The 11,449-nt window shown below is 41.1% G+C and overlaps 1 protein-coding gene across 9 annotated transcripts in view; it reads left to right on the top strand.

Moving 5' to 3' along the window:
- The window catches only part of PLEKHM3 (pleckstrin homology domain containing M3), a 199,744-nt gene that overhangs the window by 10,934 nt on the left and 177,361 nt on the right, over positions 1–11,449 (top strand). For 2 of the 9 annotated variants that reach the window (XM_006935510.5, XM_019838547.3), the window contains exon 2: positions 4,071–4,147. The exons of the other annotated variants lie outside the window; for them this stretch is intronic. The gene's annotated coding sequence lies outside the window, so the exon portion shown is untranslated. The remainder of the gene's footprint in view (positions 1–4,070; positions 4,148–11,449) is intronic. 9 annotated transcript variants of the gene reach the window in all.

Here is an 11,449-nt window from a genome sequence, read left to right as displayed (position 1 = left end):
AAAAGATTATTCTCAGTAAGCCAAATTGTGATATGAGTTGATAACATCTTTGAAGCTACTTTCTTAGTTCCTTTTGGGCGTCTCGCATATCTGGGTCTCAGTGTATCTCCCTGGTGGTTGTTACATTCATTGTTGTGGTCTGTCTCGTATTCAACTTATGCCAGCTGGCTTGGCTCGGATGGCATCTACATGGATTCTAGTCAGTTATTCCCTGTTGCAGCTGGAGGCTGACTGTAGCCAGATGTGGTTTTTTATGATGGAAGTATTTGCTTTCTTCGTCTCAGTCTTAGATAATTTGAGGGCATTTTGTTTGTTTTTTAATCTCTAGTCCTTACCATGGAGGTAAAGGGAAGTGGAAAACATTGAGTCTGCATTTTCAGACACTGACACTTACATAACTGAAGTTTATGTCTGTTTGGTTTCTAAAAGTGGGACATATTGGAACTCTGGTGGTTTTATGAAATGGGATTCCCAATCAGGAACCTTGGCTTTCCAATCCAGTGGTTGACATCAGGGCATAATAACATTACTGCCTCCAACAGCAGAGCAATCTGAGATTTGAAATGCCATGCTTATATTTAGTTTGGTTTCTGGGAAAACATGTCGGGGCATTAAATGTCTCAATGATTTTGCAAGCAGCAAACATGTACTGAAAAGTGCTTTAAATTGATTGGGTGTATTTCAAAGGGAACATCTCTTTACTGGTATTAGAAAGAGCTTGAGCTCTAAGTCAATGGGAAATGAGACCAGCCCAACTACTTACTGATTTGGAGTGGTTCACAAAACAATTCCTAGCGCTGCATAGGTGCTTTTGCTCCTATAAAATGTCTGAGTGAGGTCTTGGCTGCCTGACCTTTGCCATGTTATTTTTAAAACTGGTTCCTACAGCTTAGAAGCTTTCTCTACCAAGAAAAAATTTTGAAGCTCAAATCAACATACATTTTGTTATATTTTACTTAAATGAGCTTATAATGAATTTAAATGTACTTTTGCCGGAAAACCAGAGTGGTGTTTATATTTATAGACGTCAGTGCTTTGAAAACCTACTCTTTATTCAATTGTTCATTCAGCAAATATTTACTGAGCACCCATTGTGTACTAGCCATAGTTCTAGGCCCAGTGGGGGTTATGAAAATGAAATAGGTTAGAATCACCAATCTGAAGTTTCTGTAGGTCCAGCAGGGTAGGTGTCTGACCCTGAGGCAAATTGTTTATCTTTGAGCCTTCATTTTCTGTCTGTAAAATGGGGATAATAATACTCCCATTACACATTGTGATACACACAGGCCATGTACCTGGCACAATATAGGCTTTTGAGAAATTATGATTGTCTTTGTCATCGTTTCAGAAAGAACAGGCAGCATGCAATGTATATGTTGTTGGGGCAGTACCAAGAGATCCTGTGGACCTTTAAAGAGCAGACAGTTTTAGGATCAGGATTTGAGCTTGTAGAGTGGAAAGAATTTCACAGGTAGAGGTGGGGAGAGGGTACCTTAGAGATAGCTGTGTTAACCAACATTTTGAAGCTGGGAAAACATAAAATTTGAGCTGTAACATTGCAGTTTGGAGGAAACGAATATATTCTGGAAGAGAAGCGGGCAGCAGGGCAGGCAAGCCAGGCCAAGATTGTACAAGGTTTAGAGCGTCAGGTGAGCAAGGTGGACCTTGTCGGCAGAAGCTTCATTGAAGGATCTATTTGCTACTGTCTCCCCAGTGCCTAGAACAGTGCCCAGCCCGTGGTGAGCGTTCACCCAAAATCTATTGAATGAGTAACTGACTGTGGTTTTAGACAGATTGAGCTTAATTTTGTCATGAGATAAGCCAGGTAGAAAAGTCCTATGAATGGTTGGGAACCTGGGACCAGAGATTAGGCCTGAGATTGAGACTTGACAACGGACATTTGGAAGGCATAAACATAGAAGTAATTATTGAAGCCACAAGTGTGGAGAAATTGAGCCCAGAAGCATATGTAGCTGTAGTTGGAGAAGAGAGCTCAGGCAATGCCCACATTTGGTGAGGAGACTGGTGAGGAAGGGAGGAAGATGGAGACTGAGAATGAGAGGATAGAAATGAGAGGAAAAGTCGATGTGTGGTGCCTGTGAAGCACCGGGGATGTTTGAGGAGGGGCTGGTTAACAGCATCAAGGAGGACCGGGACTTGGACGAACTAGTGGTTGTGTATGGAGGAAGTCTCTGGAGAGCTGTAGATGGGAGGTTCAATCAAGTGGGCCCTCGTGCCAGCTTGTGAGGTGTAAGTGGGCACAGCACACCTGGGGACGTTGCTTGGTTTTTTCAAGGTTAATGTTATTTGCTTTTTGAGCATGCGTATAAACAGACAGTGTGCCCAAATTATATATATAATCTGATTCCAGTTAAATACTGGACACAACACACCTATAGATTTATTTTCCCTGAGTTAGGAGACCATGACTGATTTTTATTTTCTTTTCCATATCTGTCCGTATTTTCCAGTTTCTATGAATATTTATTGCTTTTAGAACTGGGAAAACACTATACAAATTATCTTCTTAATGTTATTCTCCTAATGTGTTACATAGCAATAGACTTCTCACTTATTAAAACTTATAGACAATGTAGCCATTTAATGTTCCTTCTAGGCCTATGAAAATGGGATTCCATCTGTGTTTCTTGGTGTCCTTCTCCTCTGAAAGACCTCTGAACTCCTTACGAGGTCCACACTGGCACTATTTCCTCGTCTGCTGTTGGTGGCTCGCCTCTGCTCCATCCACACGCCTACATCATCTGTATGTCAAATCACCACGAAAAACCATTATCTCTTATAGCCTTATGGTCCAGAAAGGTTGTCTTACTAGGGTCAGATCCTCTGTGTGGTGGGTTCTTTACATTATATAACTTAGAAAATTTTCCGTCAGCTACAACCCGAACCAAAGTGAAGAACACGAAAGAGCCACATGTGCTGACCATCCTTGTAATCCCTCTTCATTCTCACGTTTGAAAATAGATTGGCAGAAACCGTTTACCCTAGGTGTCTTCAGCATTGCATTTTTCTCCATAGTCCAGCTGTTTCTAAAACTACCTAGCCTCAGACACCCTCTCAGCACTCATTAAATTCTGATTACAGGCCATTTAGTCAAGTGGGAGGAAGTCAGCACTTTTACCATCCAGCTTTGGAGAACATGGCATCTTTGTGTGGGCTGGGCTGGTATTATTGCTCATATCTGCTTCTGCCTCAGTGTGGGAGGACTGACTTATTCATCCTGTTAATTAGCCTGGCTTAATGAGCATGTAAACAGCAGACTTCCTTGTTAGAAGATAGCAACACACTGATTTCTCCATCCTGTTACATTGTGATGTGTGCAAGGGATTCTTTGGGTTGAGCTTTTCTTACCACACTGACGAATGGACTTCAGTTTCTCAATCTTTTAAATAGGAGAAAGAACCCTTTTTACAGAAAGGGCATTTTATGTAAAATAAGATAAAATATCTATAGATCATTGAATTTGGCTGAAAAGTAGTGTATTGTAAGTAGTTGGTTGCTGACTTTGCCGTTGTTGGGCTGACGCATCTTTGAAGGTATAGACCAGGAACATGTGGTTGTTGAGTGGGTGAGGTCCAGTGGAGTGCTCCATAATTATATAGTTTACATTTTTTAAAGGCATGTTGGAACAGATACCTAGTGAGTGATCCACAGGCTTAGCAATTTGATGTTAGCAACTTTGTTGGATGCAGGTAGCTGAGTAAAGCACTCAGTGGTTAAACGATTTGCTGGAGGCCACCCAGCACGTGCGTGTGTGTGTGTGTGTGTGTGTGTGTGTGTGTGGTTGAGCCAGATTTAGAACACAGTTCTAATTAGCTCCTAATTTCCAGTTTTGTGCTGAGGCAAACCACACTGCACCTACACACTCAATTTATTTGGTTCACTTTGTCAGGGGAACATAATCTGCATATTTTGACCTGTCTGAATATGTTGTTATTTTTAATTAATTTCAAAACTAAATGAAGCATGCTAGGGAAAGGTATTTACTTATAGAGACTAAATTTGGCATTAGCTGCTTGTGTTGTAGTGAATTTGAGGCCTGTATATCCTAGGGAAAAGACGAAGTTCCAAAAAGAATGAGGTTGCAAAATGGAGCCCCAGAGGATGAAGACACAGATTATACAGGAGGGTAAGTAAGCACCTTGCCTGGTGTCCAGTCGCTTCAAGTGTAGAGTGGGATACATGGGATAGAGATTGTTGGTCATTTCAGTGCGATATGGCAAACCCAGGGTGCTGCGAGAGAGCCTGAGCAATTGGGAAAGGCTCCCTACCTTGGAGCAAAGCAGGGAGGAGTAAAGCAGTAAGGGGGATGCTGGTTAGCATCTACAAATTGGAGAGGTGGGTAGTCACGAAGGCCCATGAACATCGCACAAAGGAGTAACAGTGCATTCATTCAACACATGAATAGTTAGTGCCTTTTGTTTTTTTTTTTAAATATGTCAGACACTATTTTATGCACTTGGGATACCTTAGTGAACAAAGCGAGCGTAAATTCCTGCCCTTGGGGAGCTAATACTTTATTAGGGAGAGAGAAACACTAAACATTAAGTAAATAAGATCATTAAGTGGTGTGTTAGAAGATAGTAACTACATAAAGAAAAAAGGTCAAGCCAGGTGATCAAGGTTAACATAAACAGTGGTAAGTCATGTTGATAGTATCTGCCTTTGAGAATGACACTTCACCTTTGTGGGTTTTCTCCCAAAAACACATAACTCTAATCTAATCATGAGAAAAACATCAAACCAATCCCAGTTGAGGGATAATCTATAAAATATCTTGCCAGTGCTCTTCAAAACTGTCAAGGTCATCAAAAACAAGTAGACTGAGAAACTCATAGCCAAGAGGAGGTTAAAGAGACATGATGACTAAATATGCTGTGATATCCTGTATAGAATCCTGGAACAGAAAAGGATATTAGGAATAAGTGAGGAAATCCCAGTAAGTATGAACTTCAGTTAATAATAATGTATCATTATTGGACCATTAGTGGTTCATTAATTGTGAGAAATGTACCATACTAATGTAAAATGTCACATGGAGGAAACTGGGTGTAGGGTATGCTGGTACTCACTGTACTATCATTGTAATAATTTTGTAAATGTAGGGGCTCAGTAGGTTGAGCGTCCACCTTTCGATTTTGGCTCAGGTCATGATCTCACAGTTCATGAGATTGAGCCCCGAGTTGGGCTCTGCTCCAAGAATGCTAAGAGCTTGGAGCCTGCTTGGGATTCTCTCTCTCCCCCTCTCTCTGCCCCTTCCCTGCTTGCTCTCTCTCTCATTTTTATAAATTTATAAATTTAAAACTGTTTTAAAACTATGAGTTTATTTTTTAAAGATGCAGAGTAAGAGGAATCAGAAGTCCAGGGCAGAGATATCTGCTATAATTTAAAAAAATTTTTAAATGTTTTTTTGTTTATTTTGGAGACAGAGAGAGACAGAGCATGAGCAGGAGAGGGGCAGAGAGAGAGGGAGACACAGAATCTGAAGCAGGCTCCAGGCTGTCAGCACAGAGCCCGACGCGGGGCTCGAACCCACGGACCGCAAGATCATGACCTGAGCTGAAGTCAGATGCTTAACCGACTGAGCCACCCAGGTGCCCCAGATATCTGCTATAATTTTAAATAGGATGGTCAGGGTAGGCCTCATTGAAAAGGTGACGTGAACAATTACTTCAGGGTCATGTTGGTTCTGAGTGAACAGCCAATGCAAAGACCCTGAGGTGAGAACATGCCTACGGGTTTGAGAATCAGCACGGAGGCCGGTATGGCCGGATGGAAAGGAGGGTGGCGGTAGGGAAGGTGTGAAGTCATGGAGGAGAGATGACAGAGCAGACTGAGGTAGGGGCTTCTAGGCCATTGTGTTGTGGGCCAGGAACCATGCCATGTATTGTCTTATTTAATTCTCTCAACTGTCCTAGGAGAGAGGTATTATTAACTTGCTGATTTTGCTCATGAGAAAACTGAAATTAAGGAGGTTAGTAACTTGCTGAAGTCCCATTGCAGGTAATTGGCGGAGCCGCAGTTCCTCTGTTGGACTGAGTCTTCAGGGCAACTACTACCCACAAGAAAATCTGATGCTCTGCCTGCTTGGGCTTTTTTTGTTTTGTTTTTTGTATTTTGTTTTGTTCTGAGTTGTGGTAAAAAAAAAAAAAAAAAAAAAAACCACACACACACATAAAATTTACCATCTTCACATTTTGATGTGTCAGTAGTGTTTTTCTTTATTTTAACTTTTTTAGAAGGTGGGGGGAGGGAATGGGGCAGAGGGAGAGAGAGAGATAATTCTAAGCAGGCTCCATGCTCAGCCCCAACTCGGGGCTTGATCCCAAGACCCTGGGATCATGACCTGAAATCAAGAGTCAGACGCTCAACTGACTGTGTGTCAGTAGTGTTAAATGTATTCACATTGCTTTGAAACGGTCTCTAGAACTTTTTCATCTTGCAAATCTGAAAATCCATACCCGTTCAGCACCACCTGCCTTCTTTCCTGTACCCCCAAACACCTGGTAAACCACCATTCTACTTTCTGTTTCTATGAATTGGACTACTTTAGATTCCTCATATCCAGTGGATCATGTGGTATTTGTCTTTTTGTGACTGGCCTACTTTACTCAGCATGATGTCCTCAAAGTTCATTCATATTAGAGCATATGACAGGATTTCCTTGCTTTTTAAGGCTGAATTATATTCTGTTGTATGCATATACTACATTCTGTTTATCAGCCTGTTTTGTAAGTAAAGTTTTATTAGACACAGACAGGCCCACCCATTTCCATATTGTCAGTGGCTTCCTTCTGCATGACAGTGGTAGGGTTGAGTGGTCACAAAGCTGGCTGTTTGGACCATAAAGCCAAAGCTATTTATTAACTTAACATTTTTTAAAAGTGTTTATTTATTTTGAGAGAGAGAGTGTACATGAGTGAGCAGGGAAGGAAGAGAGAGAGTGTGTACATGAGTGAGCAGGGAAGGAAAAGAGAGAGAGGGAGAGAGAGACAGCGAGAAAGAGAGAATCCCAAGCAAGCTCCAAGCTTAGCGCAGGACCCAATGTGGGGCTTGATCTCACTACTGTGAGATCACAACCTAAGCCACAGTCAAGAGTCGGATGCTTAACCAACTGAGCCACCCAAGTGCCCCTGTTATCTTAACTTGTTACAGAAAATGTTTACTGACCCTTCTTCTACTGGGGAGCCTGTGAAGTGTTAAGTGATGTGGAGACTGCATTGGAGGGAGGAAGGCAAGAGGCAGGAAGACCTTTCTGGCTTTGGGGGAACAGGGAGACAGGTGTGGATATGGGGCTTGCCCTCAAGAAGTTCATAGTTTAATTGAGATGAAAAAGATGGTTTACAAAGTTGACTTATTCAGTAATGGGTTAGACATTTTGGGAAGGATGAGATCTGAAAGGACTGAGTCCTTAGGAAAGACTTCACAGATGGCTCGGATTTGGGATGGGATGGGTTGGACCAACACAGAGTATGGAGGAATGTATCTCCTTCTCAGGAGGCCTTCTTAGCCACACCTTACACATGAGGGTAAGACACGGAAAGCATTTAGAGCTATGCCTGACATATGGTAAGAGCTCCACTAGAATGTAAGTTCCACGAGGGCAGGATTTATATCTGTTTTGTTCACTATAGTATCACCTTTGCTTAGGACTCAGTAGCTCCTTCAGTAAATATGGAATAAATAAGTTACTGCAACTCTCTGTAACTCTTTTTAATTGCTTAATTTGTACTATGCAAATACAGGCAAAGGGCTGGATCTCTCACATTGGTCTGTCAATTCATTTATTACACTAAAGAGTAATTATTGTTGTTGTTTTTTTTACTACTGTTAAAGCAGCAGCTATCTTTACTGTTTATTGCTGGAGATAGTTATGTGGTAAGAGGTGTTAAGTCAGAGGTACTGACAACAAAAGAAGAAGAGGAAAAGAAAATAATGTCAATGGTCTTAAAGATAACCACTCAAAAATAATTCATTAGTTTACTTAACAAAGATTTATTAAATTGCAACTGTGTTCTGGAGGTCCAAGGGTGAGCAAAATAGACACAGCTGCTGTCTAAGACAGGCTATTGACATTGAAACTGGTAATTATGACTGTAAAGTGTATAACTTACAGACATGCAAATGCCTTGGAAACTTAAGGACATTTAACCTAGTCTGGGACACTGGAGAGTGCTTCCCTGAGGAAGTGACAAGTCCTGATTATTGGTTGCTGTTTGGCAAAATACTCCCAAGCTTAGTGCCTTACAGTAATTTATTATCTCTCACAGTTCTGGGTTAACTAGGCTTAGCTGGATAGTTCTCACTTGGGATCTCTTATGAGTTGCAGTTGGACACTGGCTGGGGCTGGAATCCTCTGCAGGCTTAACTAGGCTGTCACCCAAGATGGCTTCTCCACTCACATGCCTGTTGCCTCCCTGATGCAACATGTGACCTCTCTAATGGATAGCCTTATTTCCTAGGTATCAACTTAGAGCTCCAAGAGATAGGAAGCTGCCAGGCTGGGTAAGGTCTATACCTCAAAAGGGCAGAGCATCATCTCTGCACCCTCTGTTGATCAAGTCCTGCCCAGATTCAGGGAGTGGAAGAATAAAGTCAGTTCTTGAGGGGGGAGTAACAAGGTCTCATTGCAGAGAATCATATGGGACAGAATTTGTTGTGTCTATCTTTGGAGAATACAGGTCTGTCACTTGATGGTAGGTTGAAGGATAATTTGGCATTAGGTAGGTGCAAAAGAGAGAGGGAGGGAATAGCCCGTCCAGCAATGAGAACAGCTTTGTGGATGGGCCTGGAGGTCAACAAGGTAAACCTCTAAGGAGGGACTGAAAGGCCTGTGTGACTGAGTGGAGGAAGAACAGAAAAAGTGGCATGAGAGTGCTGGGTCCCATAGAGAAGAGTAGAAGGGTAAATGCATATTTCCATCAGAAAGGAAAGGGAGTAGCTGCAGAAGTTCCAAACAGAGGCTATGGAAAGCATTAAATAGTGAAAATCAAAATTCCTAGAGTAGGAAGAACAGGTTAGCCTAGAGAAGGACTTGGGGTGGAGTGGGTGTGGGTCAGGGAAATCTTGCCCCACATCACATAGCTAATATGAGACAACTGGGATCTGAGCCCGGAGCTGACTCTAGTTCAGACCCTTTCCACTATATTGCTCACCACACTGCCTATGGAAAGTCACTTAATAAACTTGAAAATCCCTTGCTAATCAAAATGTAATTTATGCTTTCTAATTTCTTCCTAGCCATCCAGGCAAATACCTTCTAAGTTTTCTAAGCTCAACTCAGGACACCTTCTTTTGAAGACTTTCCTAATGCATACAAAGGTGTCCATGTGATTTCATGATGTCTCGGCTGCAGTGTCCCCTTCTGTGAAAGATTGGGGTTGGAAGGATGACTTCAAAGTTCCCTTCTTTGTCTAGCAGTCTATGGTTTTACGATGTGTGGGGTAGAAGTGTTCTACAAGCTAGCTGTGATGGACACCAATGGTTACATGCTTCTAACCAGCCTATGAATACCTAAACAGGTAGCACAAAGAGTGTATTTCCAGATATTTTGACTTGAAAGAAAGAAAGAAAGAAAGAAAGAAAGAAAGAAAGAAAGAAAGAAAGAAAGAAAGAAAAAGAAAGAATCACCTTGAAGGCATTTACTCTCTTTCTATTATGATTAAAGACTGAATTTTAAGCACTGGGTAAGAAAAGGGATATGCATAATATAATCTTAGTCGAATAACTACCTGCTTTGCACCTTGGTGCATCTTTTATTAAATGGGAAACTTATGTTAAAAAAGCAAAATTTGACAGAGTAAACTTGAAGATCAATTTGGCTGTATTCAATAATTCATGAATCAGGTGACATCCCATGTTGTAATTAGAAAGCTTTACAAAATGGAAAGCTTTCATAGGTAGAAGGGGTGGGAAAACTAAAGTTTCCAACAAAGAGTGGCTTGTTTCAAGCAAGGTCACCTTTCTTTAGGGGAAGGGCAGGGATCTATTAGGCAGATAACCTCACTAGTGCTGATCTGGTAATTCCAGATTGACTGGTTAAAGGTTACATTCCTGGAAGAGGCTGAATGTGCAATAAGGTTAGATATTAAGTCTTGATTTGCTGATGTCACTTGGGCTCTGCCAAGTGACTCCATTTTGGACCTTTTTATGTAAAATATTTATTTATTTATTTATTTATTTATTGGGAGCGTGCAAGCGAGGGAGGGGCAGGGAGAAGGGGAACAGAGGATCTGAAGCGGGCTCGGCACTGACAGGCTGACAGCAGCGAGCCTGATGTGGGGCTCAAAGTCACGAACCACAAGATCATGACCTGAGCCGAAGGCCTAACCGACTGAGCCATCCTTGGCTTTTTTTTTTTTTTTTTTTAAATATATTTTATTATGTTCATTTGTAATTTTAGTAAAGAACTGAATGTTTTAAAATTTATAATGTATTTCTTTTTCATAGCCTCTGGTGTAGAAGATGAAACTGAAAAGTCCCATTTTTCAAAATTACAGAAGTGGTAAAACCCTGTTGCACAATTCAAGAGACTCAAGGCTTAACTGTAAACACAGGAAAAGAAACCCTGTTTGCAACTAGAAAAATATTATAACTGATGTTTATCTCTAAAAGTCAATCATTGCCTGGCTTCATGAGGGCTAACATAATGACGTCTCAAAATGTAAAATAGAGACAAATTCATAGTCATTATCACTTTACAGGAGGTTAACCAGAGTTCTTGTGAACTACAAACCTCTTGACACATTTTAAAATAAAGGGCTCTATATACTAGTTTAATTTACATACATTAAGCAATGTAGATTGGTGCTGTTGATTTAAATGTAATGGTTTAAAGACCTAAGTGCTAAAAATGATTTTAATTAACCACAAAATTGTGCAGTTTTAACCAAAAAAAGCACATCTATGAACCTTTGCAGCAACCTGCAGAGGTATTGCTAATTGCCCAATTTTACCTACTTGTAAGTAGTTAAGGGCAAAAAACCCTTGCGTAGTTGTTTTGTTTCTTCATTCATTTCTTTGGTACAAATACAAAGGTGTATGTGACTATTGAGCACATGAGATGTGATAGTACGACTGAAAAACTTTACTTGATTTTTATTATGAATTGAAATTGAAATAGCCATCTATGGCTAATGTCTACCACATTGGACAGCATCTCTGTCAAGGTCTGTGCTAATTTGGCCTGACCTTGGAGATCCAGTCTTTCCCAGAGAATGAGTTAGTGCTCACATAGAATATTTTCTGCCCAGCCCTGCGGCTGGACCTGTACTCCTAGGCCAGTCCTCAAAGCCTTAGGGAGTTGAGCCTGGAGCCTTATTTTCAAGATGAGTGGAGGAATTCTGTAGTCCAGAGGCATTCATTAGGTATTACATAATCCACACCTGGGAAGCACAGACACAGTAACATTTGGGTTTAAGAAAAGGGCAGA

This window comes from Felis catus, chromosome C1 (assembly GCF_018350175.1).
Source record: "Felis catus isolate Fca126 chromosome C1, F.catus_Fca126_mat1.0, whole genome shotgun sequence".
Taxonomy (NCBI): domain Eukaryota; kingdom Metazoa; phylum Chordata; class Mammalia; order Carnivora; family Felidae; genus Felis; species Felis catus.
The sequence above is the reverse complement of the archived record's forward strand: the minus strand, read 5'-3'. Positions and strand labels throughout refer to the sequence as shown.